General features: G+C 42.0%; 3 long non-coding RNA genes across 6 annotated transcripts; all 3 read left to right on the top strand.

The window, feature by feature from the left end:
- Nucleotides 1-8675: 8675 nt before the first annotated feature.
- Nucleotides 8676-10374, top strand: LOC137581660 (uncharacterized). Its single transcript, XR_011033221.1, has 3 exons — nt 8676-8908; nt 9986-10271; nt 10346-10374. It is a non-coding gene; the product is annotated as an uncharacterized lncRNA (long non-coding RNA).
- A 2-nt stretch (nt 10375-10376) lies between these two features.
- On the top strand, nt 10377-13896 carry LOC137581659 (uncharacterized). 2 transcript variants are annotated; one of them, XR_011033220.1, is made up of 7 exons: nt 10377-10522; nt 10597-10915; nt 10981-11322; nt 12223-12518; nt 12605-12999; nt 13072-13358; nt 13426-13896. It is a non-coding gene; the product is annotated as an uncharacterized lncRNA (long non-coding RNA). The 2 variants fall into 2 exon arrangements; XR_011033219.1 differs by having other exon boundaries at nt 10574-10915.
- Nucleotides 13897-14379: 483 nt separating this feature from the next.
- LOC137581658 (uncharacterized) lies at nt 14380-19498 on the top strand. 3 transcript variants are annotated; one of them, XR_011033218.1, is made up of 11 exons: nt 14380-14620; nt 14815-15192; nt 15951-16236; nt 16311-16487; nt 16540-16881; nt 16947-17128; nt 17185-17288; nt 17482-18257; nt 18330-18616; nt 18684-19325; nt 19454-19498. It is a non-coding gene; the product is annotated as an uncharacterized lncRNA (long non-coding RNA). The 3 variants fall into 3 exon arrangements; XR_011033216.1 differs by lacking the exon at nt 14380-14620 and adding an exon at nt 14711-14758 and having other exon boundaries at nt 16947-17288; XR_011033217.1 differs by lacking the exon at nt 14815-15192 and having other exon boundaries at nt 16947-17288; nt 19454-19496.
- Nucleotides 19499-21564: the final 2066 nt, after the last annotated feature.

The raw sequence follows: 21564 nt of genomic DNA, 5'->3' as shown, positions 1-21564 counted from the left end.
AAGCTGATTAGATTGGGATGTAATGGGTGGGAGTGTTGGTTTAAATCTGTTGTTTGCATGTGTGTTATTTCTCATTTAAAGTAATTTTGTGTTCATTTAGAGTCGCTTTCCAGGTACTCATTGTTTCAGAAGAGCTTCTCTCTTCGTTTCGTCTGTTTTGCATGTTTCCTAATGTTTTATTGTATGTGATGTGAGCGTGTAGTTGTTCTGTTGATAATTTTGTGTTGTTCTGCAGAATTGGGGTTGTAGATGTCTTTTGCCATGTTGGAATGGCAAACTGTGTTGTATCATTAGTGCCTATCGTATTTTGTCTTTGGAAAAGAGCTGGATATCTAATTTTTACCTCATTTCTGGATAGATTCTCCATTGTCAGACATTTCTGTATGGCAAATGCTCTCTTGCGAGCTGGGCAGTCGATTGAGGTAGCTTGGTGGTTTTCTTTGCAATTGATACAAATAGTTTGTGTGCAGGTTTCTTCTTTATCATGTGACAGTGAGCATTTGCTGCACTTTTGGTCTAACTGTTTGCAGTGCTGCGCAAAGTGATTAAATCTGAAGCATCTGTAGCATTGACTAAAAGGTACAAAAGGACTTACTGGAACTTTTGACTATAGGAAAGTTATTTCTGTTGGTATTTGAGATCCTTTAAAAACTGTTTTAACTCTAGATGTTGCAACTAGATTGTCCTTCTCCTTTCTACGCACACGAATAATCTCGTGTATGTCCACTGGTGCTGAGATATACTCCTTAAGTTCTTCGTCTGCGAATCTTGTGGGGATCTGGAATATGATTCCAGTTTTGTATAGGAAATGCTTTAGTAACTTGGGCGATTAAAATTCTACCTTGCAACGTCCATATCCTATTTTATTGACAGCTATTGTGTCTTTGACTTTTAGTTTAAACAAAACTGCATTTAGCTCTAATGGATTAATTGGTAATCTGCATTTACTGCTCTCTTTGTTATTTTCATCTACTCTGTCTGCATACACCACAAATGGTCCCTTGTGTGTGTTGTTATAATATGGCAAATCGGCTTTTTGCTTCTGCTTTTGCTGTCAGATTTTCTGATTTCGGTTTTTTGCTGTTCCTTTTGCTTCGACTATTCATAGTTTTCGAAGCAGAAGCCTCAGCACACAGAAAAACTGTCGACAGTTTTCGCAGTTTTCAAACCCTGAATTACACTCACCGCTCGTGGTCCTTAACTTTTAATCCGCCACGCCTTTCTACACGCCATGCATCGATGCACTGCTTAGCTCAATATTTGGTATCAACATCTCTTCGTTGAGGGCCTGACGATAAAAGGATCTGTGCAGCTATTAAGCAAAGGTCATGTGATAATAGCACGATCCTAACAGTGCCGGAGGGTAAGACCGACCATTGGATCGAGCAGCAAAGTATCCATCAAGGGATCCTTAAACTCATCAGGTGCATCGGTACACTCATCTTCAGTCAGCTGAATGGTAACATATGTAGATCTCATGGGCTCGTAGCGTTAACGCCTTTCAGTGCTCCACCTCAAAGACTGAGCTTAGCGCTTTGTGGTAATTGCGCTTTACCTCCCCATTCGCCTGATAACTGCACACAAACGAAATGCGTCAACTGCTCAGAAGATCACCCATCTTACTCTCGCCAATGCCCCAAATATCAGCAGCAAAGAGAAATTTTGAAAATTAAGACAGCAAAAAAATGTACAATGCGCGAAGCTAAGTTAATCTTCAATGCAACAACAACAAAGCAATCCAACCCTTCTTCCTACGCTGCAGTGACGATGGCTGGACACAATAGAAACGAAAAAACATCTGATCAAAATAACAACAAAAACTACAACTCAAGCCCAAATCACAACAAACTAAGCAAAGATAAGACAATTACTGTCACAAATGAAGGAACAACAACATCATCAAACACCTCTATGCCGCTGTCTTATCAGCAAAAACAACACGAAAATAACAAAAACGCTTCAGCCGATTTCGACTATGCTACTCTGGGCTGCTCGCCTAAAACCACTGAATATTTAAAACAACCCCAAACTAACAAAATTACCAAATTCTCTAACACAAACCTCCCAACTACCTCCACAAATTTAACTCAAAAAGAATATAACACCACATCAGAAGAGTCTATGGAGGACTCTGATACGTAATTAGATATAAACTTTTTCCACTGCATATAGTATCCACTTTACGCCTTCCAAATAATGACCCTTACAATTCTGCAATGGAATATAAACGGTTATTTAAACAATTACATCGATCTAGTATTATTAATTAAACAAGCAAAACCGGATATTATATGCCTACAAGAGACTAATATCAAATCTAACAATACTAATGTTGCAACTCCCAAACCATTTATTGGTTATTTTTTCAATAACTCTCCCAATCACCATGCGAAGCATGGCGTGGGTATACTTATACGTCAAAACATCCCACACAAAACTCTCAACATAATCTCGATCACTTGCTCCATGGGCATCGAGGTTTTATCCCACCCTAATATTATAATATTTAATTCCTATATACCCCCCAACCAAAGACTAATAGCCTCAGATTTAATAAATATTGTAGAGTCAGCTCTTAAGCCTATAGTCTATGTCGGGGACTTCAATGCTTGGAGTCCTCTTTGGGGGTCCAGCTCTCGCAATCCCAAAGGTTATCAAGTTGAAGATCTCATAGTCAAAACAAACTTAGCTATTTTAAATGACGGCTCTGCCACCCACCATTCAACTCACAACTCTTTTACTAACATTGATCTGAGTATGACTTCCGTATCGCTAGTACCATACAGCAAATGGTCCATTTCCCAAAATTTACGCGGGAGCGATCATTTTCCTATTACTATTAACCTTCTGACTCATTTAAAACCTGAAAAGGTTCCACCTATAATTAGGTTCAAAACTGACTACGCCAACTGCAATATCTTCCAATCGGTTTATAAAAAACACTTCCAGTTCCCTTCGACCAACGACTTGAACCTCTTCGTTGCCAGAATTACGAAGCCAACGTATCCATTCCACAAAGCAATCCTAAAAAACAGATAAGAAACCATGTTTGGTTCAGCCCAAGTCTCCAAGATCTTAGAAAACAAAAGCAGACTCTCTGGCATAACTATAAAACCATTCGAAACTCCACCAATTTAGTAGCCTACAAAAAAGCGAGAGCCCTGTTTAAAAGAGAAGCTATTAGAGATAAACGAGATTCTTTTTGCAATTTTACTTCTAACATTAACCCACTTTCCACAACAAAAAAATTATGGGCGGATATAAACAAATTAAAATCGGAATTTTCCCAGGGCCTCTTAAATCCATCAGAGATAATAATGTTGAGCTACAAAATTCGGTTGATATTGGTAATGCTTTTGGAGCTATGTGGTCCAATTATTCCAGCGATGAAAACTTCTCTAATGTGTATAAAGTAAATAAAGAAAACTTCCTCTCTCTAGCATACTCGCCCAATCACATTTCCGCAGATGCTAAGTATCATGATGCTCAGATCACATCCCTGCAGCACGCTAAGGGGAAATCTCCTGGTTATGACCGCATCTCATACCCTATGCTTCGAAACTTGCCAATAGAAGGAAAGCAAAGATTGCTAGAAATTTACAACAAAATGTTAGATGCTATCCGCATACATGGAGAACGGCCATAATAATCCCAATCCCTAAGCCAAACAAACCTTCCCACGAATTATGATCCTTCCGTCCCATATCCCTACTCTCTTGCTTGAGCAAAACACTGGAAAAAATTCTTGCCAAAAGGATCTTGTGGTTTATTAGCAAAAATAAACTTATCAGCCCCAACCAAACTGCATTCAAACAACAACACAGTACCATGGACTCACTATTGCATATCTATCATTACGCGTCAGATGCTCTTTCCACCAAAAATCATGTGACCATTCTGGCTACTGGCTAGTGAAGGCTTTCATGACCAAGCGATCCATCCGTGTTAGAGGTAATAATACTTTAACTAATTTCTATGCATTACACAACGGCATTCCACAAGGATCACCACTCTCAGTGGTATTGTTCATGATTGCCTTCCACTCCCTAGACAATATAATACTAAAACACAAAAAAATACAACTCTCCGTTTACGCGGATGATGCTATAATATACAGCAACTGCAAAAATACAAATTCACTATTTCTTACTTTTAAACAAATACTCATGGATATCGTTGAATGGGGTAATTTCTCAGGGGCCACTCTTGCCTTAAACAAATGTAAATTATTTCATATTTGTAAAAAACATCGTTGTACATATCCAACTCTAACTGTAAATAACACAACATTAGAATATACATCTAGTCTTAAAGTTCTCGGCCTTACACTCGACAGTCGACTTACACTTAAGCAACATTGTGTTAATCTTAGAGATAGCCTTAACAAGCGCCTTAATATCATTAAGTTTCTTGGGTCTAAGCGCTCTCTTGTCCATCCAACATCTCTAATTCATGCGACAAGAGCCCTAATACTGGATGGTGTGCGCCATCCAACATCAAATTGTTCTCCCCGCATACTATGCAGCAGTACGGCGTAGCATTGGCGCCTTCCCCACAACTCCGACGAAAAGCCTTTTAGCGGGCTTCCTGAAGTACAGACGAGAGCCGCGCAACTGACTTTTAAGCTTATACCTAAAATTCTCTGCTCGACCAACCAAATTCTGCTAAAAGACTTCAATACAACGGTTAAACAGCGACGAAGTTTCAAAGTCATGTCTACTATACGCAGATGTTCCAGTTTCTTCAAAAAACATCAACTGGATATGCCATATCGTTGGAACAAAATCAGCCCATCTCCTCCTTGGCAACTTCTGGACCACACCAAATGCTAGCTGCCGAAACGGAAAAAGTCCCCAACTGGATCTGGCTTTACAGTGACGGATCGAAAACAATTGACTCCACGAGCTTCGCAGTCGTTAGCCAATCTGGAACCCTCGTCTCATCTGGAATTCTCCCCTCATACTTCTCAATATTTTCTGCCGAAGCGGTTGCAATCCTTAAAGCAATTAAACACGCTCTCGAACTCAAAGGCAAATTCATAGTATGCAGCGACAGTCTTTCTATACTCAATGCAGTCAATAACATATACAACCAAACTAGCCTGATATGTGAAATTCGACATCTTTGCATAAAACACGCTAGCAAAATAAAACTCCTTTGGGCTCCTGGTCACATGGGCGTAAAAGGTAATGAGCTTGCAGATGCAGCGGCCAAACTGTCATCCCTGGTGTTAGAGAAGACTTATGGCGCAACATTAAGGAGATACTAAGAAAAAAGGAAATCACTCAATGGGACAGTTACGATCATAGGCTTAAACAATTTAACCCAAGCATGGAACCAGTCCGATACCCACCTTCATGCCACAGAAAACATTGCAATATCATCACCCGCCTCAGAACGGGGCACTCCGCCTTAACCCACGACCATCTGCTAAATGGAAAAGCTATGCCCAGATGCCCGAAATGCGAGGGAGAATTATCAACCAAACACATATTGGATACCTGCCCACAACTGCATAATTCAAGGATTTGTCCATTTGGCCAAACCCAACCCACCTCTCTTCTTATTTCACCCACACCCAATAACATAAAATTAGTAATCAACTTCCTAGATGTAAATAACTTACTCAATAAGATATAAGTTAACGGTCGAGTCGATGGCCTTAGCAGCTAGCACTTTTAACCCGTTAGTTATTATATTATTTTGTATAATAATTAATAATAAAAAATAATAATAATAAAATAGTTCAGAATACAATATTCGGCTGCCAGAGCAGCTGAATATTCCTCGAATTTATAATTTGAGTAAAATATTCGCCTAATATTTGGCGTTTGCCAACACTGAAATCCAGCTTTAGCCGATTATTTCCGCTTTTCAACACTGAAATCTCGAGTAAGTCAATATTTACCGACAACCCTTACAATATCGATTGTCTTTTATCGATTGTTAATCGAAGCTTTGCCCACACCTAATAGTACACGTGGTGCTGAATTGTGTGACGCTTAAACAGTTGCTTTTTGGCTCTTGAGATGAGAGCAACAGCAACTTAAACTATTTTCGGTATTACTTTTCCCTTCCTTTACTTTTCTTAAATTTAACTTTTTTAAACGCACTACCCGGTACTAAAAGTTTAAGTTTATAATATAACAATGTCTAGTTAATTCAAAAATTTTATTTCTAAAATATTATTTTTAGTCACAACTTGTATTTATCCTATTGCATCCGGTTCCCGCTTACTCTGAAGTCTCTCACCGTGAATTCAGACCAGAATTTTCACTTGTTTCTACTCGTTGTTGATCCGGTACGGATGGCAGTTGATCGAAGCTAATGGACATATCTTCACCTTTTCGGCTTGAACAGGTAGCAACATGGCTCTGTACAATTCGAGCATTCGTAAATGTTAGTATACATCCATTTTGGTTACTTTCTCGACAGCAACATTACGCTGCACCTCTTACGTGTGGAGAAGATAGGAACAGTAATCAGGAGTCGGCAAGTAATTGTGGATATCGTCGTGTATTATATAGTCAATCAGATCGTTGGGATCCGTTGGCAGCTACTTTGGGGATCTTCAACGGACACTTTGTCATGCATCCCAAGGTCGCAAAGAATTCCTTGCTAAATTTCGTTGGGCACTATTCCGTGATTAGCATCAAGTTAGTTGTGGCTCTGTTGCTTACGTACATATCTGTGAAATTGAGCAGGAGCTTGGATTACATCTTTCCCTGGCGCAGAACAGGGAACAGAATCTAGTATGGATTTTAGACTTAACAAAGACCTTCAACTGCAAACGTCTTGACTATTGAAACGCTGGATCAAACGAGAAATATATCAGAGCTGAACCTTCTAAAATGAAAGAGGTAAACAAGCACAAATGCCATTCTAAAAGATTCCAATTGGACACATTATAGGCAAGAAATCGGTTTGACTTGCTGGCGTCAGCGAGCGTTGTATTAACGCTACTTAAAAGTGTGGCCTATTTTTTATCATTTTCCTTATCCTTGTTACTGGGTGCCGCTTCAGAAGCCTCGCGGAAAGCACGAAAACGAGCGCGTTCATATCTTCACCTTTTCGGCTTGAACAGGTAGCAACATGGGCCTGTACAATTCGAGAATTCGCAAATGTTAGTAACAGAGTTAGGCTTACGTGCTGCATAAAAGGAACAGACTAAGAATTTCATCCCATCAGCTTATAGTTCTGCTCCAGAAAGTGCAGATTCATCATCGAATTTGAAGTCTACTTTAAGTTCAACAATGATGTCAATTACCCAAGAGGAAGATTAGAAACTGCTATCCAAATTGTAAAGAATAAAAATGTGTTTTAAGTATAAATATATTTCATTTTATTTCAACATTAATTTAATTTTTATCCCCTTGCAGAGGGTATTAAAAAATTGGTCAGATGTTTGCAGAAGGAGACGTTTCCGACCCCATAAAGTATCGATATAGCCATGTCCGTCTGTAAAACATGAGATCCCATCCCAAATTTCAATCCGATCGGATAAATAGAACACAAGTTACAGTCAATATATGTACATAAATCGGTTCAATTGCTGCCGGCAGCGCTGCTTGCTGCATACTACGTCATCATCAAATCAACAGAGCACATGCATACACACGCAGACGCAACGCTTCATAAACTGTATGTGTATGAGTGCGTTGCTTTGCTTGGGGAATGAAGGAAGAAGAAGAACAAATTGTAGTATGAAGAGTAAAATTGTTTTGTTTGTATATTGATGAATTGAGTTGCAGAAAACAAATTTTGAACATGTGTTATGATCCGATTATTTTTCTTCTGCAATCCATCATCGATCACCGGCTAACTCGCATGGCTCAGGAATGGATTCGACCTCGATGGATGGATTAATCGGGTAACAAAAAATTATACAAAAAACGTTACACTCGGACGGGAAGATGGACTATGGAATTAACAATTAGCTGGTATATTAATTAGGATCTACCCACCCTACCTTGGGCCCCGTACTCCCTGGCAGCCCCCATGTTCTGTGGACTAGCCCGTCGTCATCTCACCTCCACATAGACAAGACTCTACTCAGACATTTCTCCTTTTTTTATCACACATATATTATATTAAACAATTTCACTTTTTTTTTTTTTACAATAATAACGGAGCCTAACCAGGGTACCACTGGGACGAATACAAATATAAATTAAATAAATAATATAAATAAACAAAATACAATTACTTATTCTAACAGCCTAATGTTGAGGTTAAATGGAAAAAAAAAACCTGGAGCACCCGGATCTGGGTGGCCGATTGGATCCCGTCGAATTGGCTGTCCGAAGGCTCCTGTGTGTGTCCGTCCTGCGTCTCGCATGCAATTCTTGGTCTTCAAGGATGGGTGAGATGCTCCTTCTAGGCACACGCACTTTTCATTTTTTTTTCTTCTCCAACTTAACAACTCCACGTGCCTTCTAGAACTTGACTCCCTTTTTTTCTTCGTCCTCTTCCTCTTTTTTCCAAAAAAGACTCAACTCCTCCACTCTCTTAGATTCCTAAAAATTCAAATTTTGTTCCCGGAACCGGAACCGCTCCCAAAATTAGCTCGGTTCCTTTGGTTTTTTCCCGCCAAATTCCCAGCTAATTTTCTAGCTAACGAGCCACCACCATCGATAACAGCTGTATTGTTGTTTATCAATTATTTGGCCCATAACAGCACACTTCGGTTTTCGGTCTTACCAGGAAACAGGAGTGAAAAGTGGGCCTTGTCTAGGTTCTGAGGATCATTCTCGCCCAACGCAGGCCGTCGCCCACACCCTGAGATACCTTCTCTCAGTTAGCCGATCATATTTTTCCGCCACAATCATTAGTTAGCCGGGCTAAACTACAGGCATCTGCATCTACTGCTTCAAGTCCTTGGCGTGGAAAACTCCCAATCGGATGCCATGTAAGTTCTCTAATTCATACATGTTTTTGCCCACTGGTCCCATTATCCTGCATCGAGAATACCGTTTGCAGAATTTTGCATTTATATTTCGCCTGAAGTCGCTGAGAACAAAGTTGCGCTTCCACACCTCCTGTCCTGGTCGGTATTGTATCTCCCTAGCTTTTAAATTATACCTTTTTTCCGACTTTTCAAAGGCTTGATGGGCCCTGGCCACGATCTTTTCCTGGAGGATTTGCAACTGGTCTTCTCTGGGCAGTTGCTTAATTTCCACTGCCGCATCAGCATCCAGCTTCCGAGCCAATCGGTAGTCGCCCCCCGTTGCGAAACATGTGTTGGCCAAACATCGCATAATACGGAGATGTTTCAATCGTTGAGTGCACCGCGCTTCTCAGTGCCGCTTGTATCTCTGGTATCTTTACATCCCAATGCGTGTGATCCTCGCCAACATGTGTTCTTATCGCCGACAAAATAGACTGATTCACCCGCTCCGACGCGTTTGCCTGGGGTGAATAGGCTGCGGTCCGCGTATGTGTGATCCCGAAACGGGACACCATTTCCTCGAACTCCTTGGAGGTAAACTGTTTCCCGTTGTCGGTGTGTACTATCTCCGGTACTCCAAACGTGTTAAAGAGTTCCTCCCTCAAGAACTTTATTGTCGCTGCGGACGTCGCTTTTGGCATGGTTTTGAGCCACACAAACTTAGTAAAGTGATCCAACACTATTAGAATATAGGCATTACCTTTCCGGGATCGTGGATATTTGCCCAGAAAGTCCAGATACAGCTTCTGTATCGGCCGCGACGTGCACACCTCTGCTCCCATAGTTGGTCTAGTCGTCTGCGTGGTATGTTTCGCCTCCTTACACGTATCACATGCAGCAATGTAATTTTTGACTTGCACGGCCATTCGTGGCCAATAGTAAAACTGTCTCAAAACCAAAAAAATTCAATTCGATTACCGCGGTCCGCGACAACATATCTGCCACCACGTTGTCCTTTCCTTTCTTATGCTCTATCACGAAATCGTATGACTGCAATGCCAATGATCAGCGAGCTAATCTCCCATTTAAATCTTTCAGCGTCATCAACCACTGGAGACTCGAATGATCTGTGATGACGGTAAACGGCATAAGCTCTACATATGGACGGAATCTCTCTATCGCCTTGACTGCTGCTAAACATTCCTTCTCCGTTACCGTATAATTTAACTGGGCTCCTCGTAGCTTCTGTGAAAAGAATGAGATAGGCCTCTCGTTTCCTTCGTCATCCTGCTCGAACAGGGCCGCTACCAATCCTACATGGCTCGCATCACACTGAATGAAGAATCTGCGGCTAAAATCAGGATGTACTAATACTGGAGCGTTGGTCAGGGCTTGTTTAAGTAAATTAAATGACTCGGTAGCCTCCTTTGTTAACTTGAATTTTCCTTTTGATTTCAGGCAATCGGTCAACGGTGCTGCTTTTTCTGCAAAACCTTGGACGAATCGACGATACCAGTCGGCCGTCCCTAGAAAGCTACGGAGCTGTCTCACCGTGTTTGGCAATGGAATTTCCGTGATCGCTTTCACTTTATCGGGATCCGTCTTTAATTTTCCATCTCCGATCACAAATCCCAGGTATTTAAGGAATCTGAAGCAAAATTTTATTTTTTTTAATCCGATAGTTAGATTGGCCTTCTTTAAACATTCAGCTACTGCCTTCAGATGCTCCATGTGCTCTTCAAATGTGCGGGATATAATCAGAAGATCATCCAGATATACGAATACGTGGCTTCTCAAGCCTTGGGGAATGACCTTATCCATGAGTCGGCATAAGCGCTGCGCCGCATTGCAAAGCCCGAAAGGCATTCTGCGGAACTGATACAGCGGGCGCCCCGGGATGGTAAATGCCGTGTATTTCCGACTTTCCACCTCCAACTCTACCTGCCAGAACGCGTGCCTTAGGTCAACACTACTAATGAAGATCGTATCCTCGACCCGGCTCAGAATGGACTCAATATTTTGCAACGGGTAAGCATCTTTGATTGTTACTTTATTCAATTTCCGTGCATCTAAGCAAAGTCTATTTTTCCCAGGTTTCTGCACCAATGTTACCCTATTGTTCCACGGGCTTTCGCTCAGTTCGATCACTCCCAATTTGAGCATTTCGTCGACCTCTTGGAACAACAACTTCTGCTTTGGTGGTGATACTGGATAGAATCTCTCTTTCACTGGCACTGTATCCAGCACCAGTTGGATCGTGTGCTCTTCTAATGTGGTACGTCCGAGTCCACATTTCTCATATGCCTGAAACTGCTCACAGACTTCTGCCAGGACCTCTTGTTGCGTCTTGTTGAGGACATGTGGTTCCACCGGCTCCTTTTTGGAATTAAACTCCTCATCCTCGATGGACAACTCCTCTACTCCCAAGAGATCAGGTGCGAGCTCGAATTTGCGCCAGAAATCTATGCCTAAGTATAACCTTTGACGCAGTGACGGGCACAGGTACAGCGTCATTTCTTGTGTTCTACCTCGATACGTCATATGCACATCCACCTTTTCCGTTATAGCATGATTCACTCCTCCTGCCGTTTGAACTTTCGAGTAATATGTTTTTATACCCTTGCAGAGGGTATTATAAAATTGGTCAGATGTTTGTAACGCACAGAAGGAGACGTTTCCGACCCCATAAAGTATATATATTCTTGATCAGCATGAGAAGCTAAGTCGATATAGCCATGTCCGTCTGTCCGTCGGTGCGTACGCGTTTTACTCAGCCATCTTAAGAGCTATCGGGATGAAATTTTTTTTGGGAGCTTTTTTTTACCCGGGTGAGATAAAGTATGAAAATCTTTGGGATCGGACTACTATATCATATAACTCTGGAACAAAAATTTTTGCAAAAATTGGAGTATCCCCATGAAATTTACCAATATAATAGAATTTGATATAAAATCTCAGATCCCAAAATTTGACCCTGATCGGATAAATAGAACACAAGTTACAGTCTATATAAATCGGTTCAATCGCTGCCGGCAGCTCTGCTTGCTGCCTACTACGTCATCATCAAATCAACAGAGCACATGCATACACACACAGACGCAACGCTACATAAACTGTATGTGTATGCGTGCGTTGCTTTGCTTAGGGAATGAGGGAAGAAGAAGAACAAATTGTACATAGTATGAAGAGTAAAATTGTTTTGTTTGTATGTTAATGAATTGAGTTGCAGAAAACAAATTTTGAACATGTGAAATTATTATTGTCAAGGACTGCAAGGGTATATAAACTTCGGCATAGCCGAATTTAACTTCTTTGATATTTCTTTTTAATTCCAGTTTATTCATCAGATCTTCACATCCGTCGCCCAGGAAACTCACTGAAGCTCCCGTGTCTAGCAGACCTTCTACGTGAAACTTTTGCATCTTTACCGTAGCGAATGCCCGATTCTCCTTTTGCCTTGACACTGCTTCTAAGGCCGAACAAACCTCTTGGCGTTTTGTTCTTCGTTGTCTGTACCGCTCTCTCACACGCTTGACTCGGTTAGATATGGCCTTTTTCCTATTGGTTCCTTCTACCAATCCCAATGGGTTTCGTTTTTCACTAAGTTGCTGGTGAGAATATGCTGATATGGGTAGGTTAGATTGTTTATATTCTAATTTATTATATATTGGCCTTAATCTATTAACAATATCTATTTCTAACATGCAATTTTTGGAGGTTTTCACTCGTTCTTCCGCGGCATTGAGCGCAACTCCTCCTTCGTTTTGCTCCGCATCGCGTTTCCCGCCTGGCATTTGGGGTAACACTACTCCTGGTAGTCCGCATTTGTACCAGAATGTCTTGCGAACTACACTCTCGCACTCCCAAAATGTACGGCCCTTCTCCGCACAGTTTCAACAGGCGAGTTCTGGCCGATCCTTGCTGCCTTCGCGTGGCTTATACACCGCTTCAACAAACTCCACTTCATGACCTTCGGGCTCGGCCAAAACCGCTTCGTGTAGTTGATGCCGATCCCTCTGCACTCTATGCGGCTCCGCTCCTCCCGATGCACGAGACCATCTAGTTGCCAAGAGTCTCTCCGCCTCATGGCATTCCTCTCGCAACTTCTCCAGGTTTGTTATCCATATTGGATAAATAATTTTCGATATACTGTCTTTGATATTAACCTTAATTACTCTGATCAGGTCATGGGCCGAGAAGTTGCTTTTTAAGCGTGATCGGAGGCTAAACATCGCTTGGAGGTATTCATCCACGCTTTCTCCTGTCCATTGTCGCCGCTCTCGCAACTCACGTTCCCGCTCAAAGTTTGATCGTTGCGTCTGGAATCTCTGCTGCAGTGCGTGCTTCATATTTGGCCAATCTGCTGGCCCTGCTGAGCGTACGTGCATCCAGTACCAGTCCTTGGCCTGCCCTTCTACCAAGCAGTGGAAATCTCGCAGTACTTCGCCCCAACTTACTTGGTACGCCGTCTGTAAGTGCTCCAGACGAAATATAAATTCATTTACTGGCATTCCTTTTAATCCTCCATCAAAAACCAGACCCCATCTTCTCGGATGTACCATTTCGGGCCCCACGTTGGGCGCCATTTGTTATGATCCGATTATTTTTCTTCTGCAATCCATCATCGATCACCGGCTAACTCGCATGGCTCAGGAATGGATTCGACCTCGATGGATGGATTAATCGGGTAACAAAAAATTATACAAAAAACGTTACACTCGGACGGGAAGATGGACTATGGAATTAACAATTAGCTGGTATATTAATTAGGATCTACCCACACTACCTTGGGCCCCGTACTCCCTGGCAGCCCCCATGTTCTGTGGACTAGCCCGTCGTCATCTCACCTCCACATAGACAAGACTCTACTCAGACATTTCTCCTTTTTTTTATCACACATATATTATATTAAACAATTTCACTTTTTTTTTTTTTACAATAATAACGGAGCCTAACCAGGGTACCACTGGGACGAATACAAATATAAATTAAATAAATAATATAAATAAACAAAATACAATTACTTATTCTAACAGCCTAATGTTGAGGTTAAATGGAAAAAAAAACCTGGAGCACCCGGATCTGGGTGGCCGATTGGATCCCGTCGAATTGGCTGTCCGAAGGCTCCTGTGTGTGTCCGTCCTGCGTCTCGCATGCAATTCTTGGTCTTCAAGGATGGGTGAGATGCTCCTTCTAGGCACACGCACTTTTCAGTTTTTTTTCTTCTCCAACTTAACAACTCCACGTGCCTTCTAGAACTTGACTCCCTTTTTTTTCTTCGTCCTCTTCCTCTTTTTTTCCAAAAAAGACTCAACTCCTCCACTCTCTTAGATTCCTAAAAATTCAAATTTTGTTCCCGGAACCGGAACCGCTCCCAAAATTAGCTCGGTTCCTTTGGTTTTTTCCCGCCAAATTCCCAGCTAATTTTCTAGCTAACGAGCCACCACCATCGATAACAGCTGTATTGTTGTTTATCAATTATTTGGCCCATAACAGCACACTTCGGTTTTCGGTCTTACCAGGAAACAGGAGTGAAAAGTGGGCCTTGTCTAGGTTCTGAGGATCATTCTCGCCCAACGCAGGCCCTCGCCCACACCCTGAGATACCTTCTCTCAGTCAGCCGATCATATTTTTCCGCCACAATCACAATCATTAGTTAGCCGGGCTAAACTACAGGCATCTGCATCTACTGCTTCAAGTCCTTGGCGTGGAAAACTCCCAATCGGATGCCATGTAAGTTCTCTAATTCATACATGTTTTTGCCCACTGGTCTCATTATCCTGCATCGAGAATACCTTTTGCAGAATTTTGCATTTATATTTCGCCTGAAGTCGCTGAGAACGAAGTTGCGCTTCCACACCTCCTGTCCTGGTCGGTATTGTATCTCCCTAGCTTTTAAATTATACCTTTTTTCCGACTTTTCAAAGGCTTGATGGGCCCTGGCCACGATCTTTTCCTGGAGGATTTGCAACTGGTCTTCTCTGGGCAGTTGCTTAATTTCCACTGCCGCATCAGCATCCAGCTTCCGAGCCAATCGGTAGTCGCCCCCGTTGCGAAACATGTGTTGGCCAAACATCGCATAATACGGAGATGTTCCAATCGTTGAGTGCACCGCGCTTCTCAGTGCCGCTTGTATCTCTGGTATCTTTACATCCCAATGCGTGTGATCCTCGCCAACATGTGTTCTTATCGCCGCCAAAATAGACTGATTCACCCGCTCCGACGCGTTTGCCTGGGGTGAATAGGCTGCTGTCCGCGTATGTGTGATCCCGAAACGGGACACCATTTCCTCGAACTCCTTGGAGGTAAACTGTTTCCCGTTGTCGGTGTGTACTATCTCCGGTACTCCAAACGTGTTAAAGAGTTCCTCCCTCAAGAACTTTATTGTCGCTGCGGACGTCGCTTTTGGCATGGTTTTGAGCCACACAAACTTAGTAAAGTGATCCAACACTATTAGAATATAGGCATTACCTTTCCGGGATCGTGGATATTTGCCCAGGAAGTCCAGATACAGCTTCTGTATCGGCCGCGACGTGCACACCTCTGCTCCCATAGTTGGTCTAGTCGTCTGCGTGGTATGTTTCGCCTCCTTACACGTATCACATGCAGCAATGTAATTTTTGACTTGCACGGCCATTCGTGGCCAATAGTAAAACTGTTTAAGCCTGCCGAGCGTTCGTGCGACTCCACCGTGCATCGCCTCTTCGCTATCATGCGCTTGCTGTATGAGTGTATGGGTCAATGCCTCTGGTATCCACAATTTCCACGCCACATCCCCGATTTCATTATCGGTAATCCGCATCCTCTTCAGCACCAATCCGTCCTCTGCATGTAGGTCCGGTAATTTATCTAGATTGGACAGCACGCACTTGTATCGTTGCCGGTACTCCTCGCTTTCAAATTCGGTAGTCTCAAAACCAAAAAAATTCAATTCCTCGATTACCGCGGTCCGCGACAACATATCTGCCACCACGTTGTCCTTTCCTTTCTTATGCTCTATCACGAAATCGTATGACTGCAATGCCAATGATCAGCGAGCTAATCTCCCATTTAAATCTTTCAGCGTCATCAACCACTGGAGACTCGAATGATCTGTGATGACGGTAAACGGCATAAGCTCTACATATGGACGGAATCTCTCTATCGCCTTGACTGCTGCTAAACATTCCTTCTCCGTTACCGTATAATTTAACTGGGGTCCTCGTAGCTTCTGTGAAAAGAATGAGATAGGCCTCTCGTTTCCTTCGTCATCCTGCTCGAACAGGGCCGCTCCCAATCCTACATGGCTCGCATCACACTGAATGAAGAATCTGCGGCTAAAATCAGGATGTACTAATACTGGAGCGTTGGTTAGGGCTTGTTTAAGTAAATTAAATGACTCGGTAGCCTCCTTTGTTAACTTGAATTTTCCTTTTGATTTCAGGCAATCGGTCAACGGTGCTGCTTTTTCTGCAAAGCCTTGGACGAATCGACGATACCAGTCGGCCGTCCCTAGAAAGCTACGGAGCTGTCTCACCGTGTTTGGCAATGGAATTTCCGTGATCGCTTTCACTTTATCGGGATCCGTCTTTAATTTTCCATCTCCGATCACAAATCCCAGGTATTTAAGGAATCTGAAGCAAAATTTGTATTTTTTTTAATCCGATAGTTAGATTGGCCTTCTTTAAACATTCAGCTACTGCCTTCAGATGCTCCATGTGCTCTTCAAATGTGCGGGATATAATCAGAAGATCATCCAGATATACGAATACGTGGCTTCTCAAGCCTTGGGGAATGACCTTATCCATGAGTCGGCATAAGCGCTGCGCCGCATTGCAAAGCCCGAAAGGCATTCTGCGGAACTGATACAGCGGGCGCCCCGGGATGGTAAATGCCGTGTATTTCCGACTTTCCACCTCCAACTCTACCTGCCAGAACGCGTGCCTTAGGTCAACACTACTAATGAAGATCGTATCCTCGACCCGGCTCAGAATGGACTCAATATTTTGCAACGGGTAAGCATCTTTGATTGTTACTTTATTCAATTTCCGTGCATCTAAGCAAAGTCTATTTTTCCCAGGTTTCTGCACCAATGTTACCCTATTGTTCCACGGGCTTTCGCTCAGTTCGATCACTCCCAATTTGAGCATTTCGTCGACCTCTTGGAACAACAACTTCTGCTTTGGTGGTGATACTGGATAGAATCTCTCTTTCACTGGCACTGTATCCAGCACCAGTTGGATCGTGTGCTCTTCTAATGTGGTACGTCCGAGTCCACATTTCTCATATGCCTGAAACTGCTCACAGACTTCTGCCAGGACCTCTTGTTGCGTCTTGTTGAGGACATGTGGTTCCACCGGCTCCTTTTTGGAATTAAACTCCTCATCCTCGATGGACAACTCCTCTACTCCCAAGAGATCAGGTGCGAGCTCGAATTTGCGCCAGAAATCTATGCCTAAGTATAACCTTTGACGCAGTGACGGGCACAGGTACAGCGTCATTTCTTGTGTTCTACCTCGATACGTCATATGCACATCCACCTTTTCCGTTATAGCATGATTCACTCCTCCTGCCGTTTGAACTTTCGAGTAATATGTTTTTCTTTTTAATTCTAGTTTATTCATCAGATCTTCACATCCGTCGCCCAGGAAACTCACTGAAGCTCCCGTGTCTAGCAGACCTTCTACGTGAAACTTTTGCATCTTTACCGTAGCGAATGCCCGATTCTCCTTTTGCCTTGACACTGCTTCTAAGGCCGAACAAACCTCTTGGCGTTTTGTTCTTCGTTGTCTGTACCGCTCTCTCACACGCTTGACTCGGTTAGATATGGCCTTTTTCCTATTGGTTCCTTCTACCAATCCCAATGGGTTTCGTTTTTCACTAAGTTGCTGGTGAGAATATGCTGATATGGGTAGGTTAGATTGTTTATATTCTAATTTATTATATATTGGCCTTAATCTATTAACAATATCTATTTCTAACATGCAATTTTTGGAGGTTTTCACTCGTTCTTCCGCGGCATTGAGCGCAACTCCTCCTTCGTTTTGCTCCGCATCGCGTTTCCCGCCTGGCATTTGGGTAACACTACTCCTGGTAGTCCGCATTTGTACCAGAATGTCTTGCGAACTACACTCTCGCACTCCCAAAATGTACGGCCCTTCTCCGCACAGTTTTAACAGGCGAGTTCTGGCCGATCCTTGCTGCCTTCGCGTGGCTTATACACCGCTTCAACAAACTCCACTTTATGACCTTCGGGCTCGGCCAAAACCGCTTCGTGTAGTTGATGCCGATCCCTCTGCACTCTATGCGGCTCCGCTCCTCCCGATGCACGAGACCATCTAGTTGCCAAGAGTCTTTCCGCCTCATGGCATTCCTCTCGCAACTTCTCCAGGTTTGTTATCCATATTGGATAAATAATTTTCGATATACTGTCTTTGATATTAACCTTAATTACTCTGATCAGGTCATGGGCCGAGAAGTTGCTTTCTAAGCGTGATCGGAGGCTAAACATCGCTTGGAGGTATTCATCCACGCTTTCTCCTGTCCTTTGTCGCCGCTCTCGCAACTCACGTTCCCGCTCAAAGTTTGATCGTTGCGTCTGGAATCTCTGCTGCAGTGCGTGCTTCATATTTGGCCAATCTGCTGGCCCTGCTGAGCGTACGTGCATCCAGTACCAGTCCTTGGCCTGCCCTTCTACCAAGCAGTGGAAATCTCGCAGTACTTCGCCCCAACTTACTTGGTACGCCGTCTGTAAGTGCTCCAGACGAAATATAAATTCATTTACTGGCATTCCTTTTGATCCTCCATCAAAAACCAGACCCCATCTTCTCGGATGTACCATTTCGGGCCCCACGTTGGGCGCCATTTGTTATGATCCGATTATTTTTCTTCTGCAATCCATCATCGATCACCGGCTAACTCGCATGGCTCAGGAATGGATTCGACCTCGATGGATGGATTAATCGGGTAACAAAAAATTATACAAAAAACGTTACACTCGGACGGGAAGATGGACTATGGAATTAACAATTAGCTGGTATATTAATTAGGATCTACCCACCCTACCTTGGGCCCCGTACTCCCTGGCAGCCCCCATGTTCTGTGGACTAGCCCGTCGTCATCTCACCTCCACATAGACAAGACTCTACTCAGACATTTCTCCTTTTTTTTATCACACATATATTATATTAAACAATTTCACTTTTTTTTTTTTTTTACAATAATAACGGAGCCTAACCAGGGTACCACTGGGACGAATACAAATATAAATTAAATAAATAATATAAATAAACAAAATACAATTACTTATTCTAACAGCCTAATGTTGAGGTTAAATGGAAAAAAAACCTGGAGCACCCGGATCTGGGTGGCCGATTGGATCCCGTCGAATTGGCTGTCCGAAGGCTCCTGTGTGTGTCCGTCCTGCGTCTCGCATGCAATTCTTGGTCTTCAAGGATGGGTGAGATGCTCCTTCTAGGCACACGCACTTTTCAGTTTTTTTTCTTCTCCAACTTAACAACTCCACGTGCCTTCTAGAACTTGACTCCCTTTTTTTCTTCGTCCTCTTCCTCTTTTTTTCCAAAAAAGACTCAACTCCTCCACTCTCTTAGATTCCTAAAAATTCAAATTTTGTTCCCGGAACCGGAACCGCTCCCAGAACTAGCTCGGTTCCCTTGGTTTTTTCCCGCCAAATTCCCAGCTAATTTTCTAGCTAACGAGCCAGCACCATCGATAACAGCTGTATTGTTGTTTATCAAATATTTGGCCCATAACACATGTAAAATTATTATTGTCAAGGACTGCAAGGGTATATAAGCTTCGGCATAGCCGAATTTAACTTCTTTGATATTTTATATTGCAATCCTGCTAAATATGACGGTTTTTTGCAAAATACTGCAAGTGGTGCTATTTTTAGTTTCGGATATTTGTTGAGTTTTTTAAGAAGTTTTATAAAAAACTTTCAAAACGTTGGATAATAATATAATTATTTTTTGCTTCCATCAGTAGGAAATGTTAAGCGTTCATAAACGTATTCAAACGTTCCTTGAACCTTAAACTATGCTTAGGAATCCTTTGAACACGTGACCTCAGCAAGTGGTGCTATTTTTAAGTTCGCAATTGTATATACACTTTATGAGGTCGGAAACGTATCATTCTGGGCGTTACAAACATCTGACCAATTTCAAAACACCCTCTGCAAGGGTATATCCGCCTGTAACAACAAAAAGTTCTGCCGTCTGCTGAAGCAATTTTCTATAAGCTTCGCAGACTATAGAAACGTAAAGGCTGTCTAGAGTTTTTTTTTTTTTTTTTTTTTTTTTTTTTTTTTTATTTTTTTGGATTTTAGGGGGGGGGGGGGTTTTTTTTTTTTTTAATTTTTTTTTTTAAAAAAAAAAAATTTTTTTATTTTTTTTTTTTATTTTCACAAAAAAAAAAATGGGGTTTAAAAAACAAAAAAGGGGGGTTTTAAAAAAAAAAATTTTTTAAGGGGTTCCCCAAAAAAAAAAAAAGGGTCCAGCTTTACATTACTCTGAAATTAAATAAAAAAAAATTTTTTTTTTTTTTTTTTTATTTTTTTTAAAAATTTTTTTTTTTGACCAAAAAAAATTATATGTATAAAGAAATAAAACACAAGTTATAATTCTTTTTAAGATTGCGGATGGGCGATTTTCTATAAGCCAGCTAACCTCTAGAGTGAAGCGGTTTCACCAAACAACTTACCTATTAATGACTAGAATCACATTCAGCGACAGAGTTTGTAAAAAAAAAAACTTGTAATTTTAAACTAACCCAAAAGATCTCTACGGCAGGATATCAAGTGGCCGACGCCGTACCTAAAATATTGAATTATAAAATCGAGGAGTATTTGAGGAGTGTAGTTAAAGCGCGTTTTGGGCCCGAGTAACTTAAGTAAATGGATTTAAATTGTTTCGTAACCAATTAAAAAGTCAGCCTAAAAGTACGCAAATGATTTCAACTACTTTTCCCCAACCGCCCCCTAGCGAATATTGCCCACAGAGAGAGCACACTGCCACCAACAGGAGCTATCCAAGTTTCGATTCAATTTCAACAAAATACGATATATGAATACGATAAACGAAAATGTTAACAGAGAAAGATGCCTGATGGGAATTTGCTACTCGGCTCTTGAATCGGCGCAGTTTGTTTATTATGAGATATAGCACATGCCGTTAATATAGTTGGTTCAAGAACTTCTACTTTGACAAATCGAATAGCCCCGGCCCTCTGGTTGTAATACATTTTGATTTGAATTCTTTTGGCTACTCTGTTATTTACAAGGCAGCCATTTATCTTAAAATATATAAACGTTTATTGGAAGTCCGATCAAAGCGTCTTGACGCGTCTAGACAAGTTTTAGAAGAGAGATAAGTAGTGTTGACTAACTTAATAATACTAGTAATTCCGTTCAGAATTGGTAAACGACAAACAGAGGGCGAACCAGTATTTTCGGTGTCGCCACAGTACTCCCCGTCCAATGAGGTAGTTATGAATTTGAAGATGAAAAACGAACTCGATGATGTTTCTCATATGTCCTTGGTGCAGGGCGTTCCGAGTCTTGAGTCTCGGGTTGTTGGTCTTCGTTTGCTATGAATGCTGGCTTGAGTCTGTCCACAGAAACGGCGACCTCCTTTCCATTGACTTTTAGAACGAAGACTCGGTCTGTTTAAGAATAAACA

The sequence above is a fragment of the Drosophila tropicalis genome, unplaced genomic scaffold (assembly GCF_018151085.1).
Source record: "Drosophila tropicalis isolate 14030-0801.00 unplaced genomic scaffold, ASM1815108v1 contig_854, whole genome shotgun sequence".
Lineage (NCBI taxonomy): Eukaryota > Metazoa > Arthropoda > Insecta > Diptera > Drosophilidae > Drosophila > Drosophila tropicalis.
The sequence above is the reverse complement of the archived record's forward strand: the minus strand, read 5'-3'. Positions and strand labels throughout refer to the sequence as shown.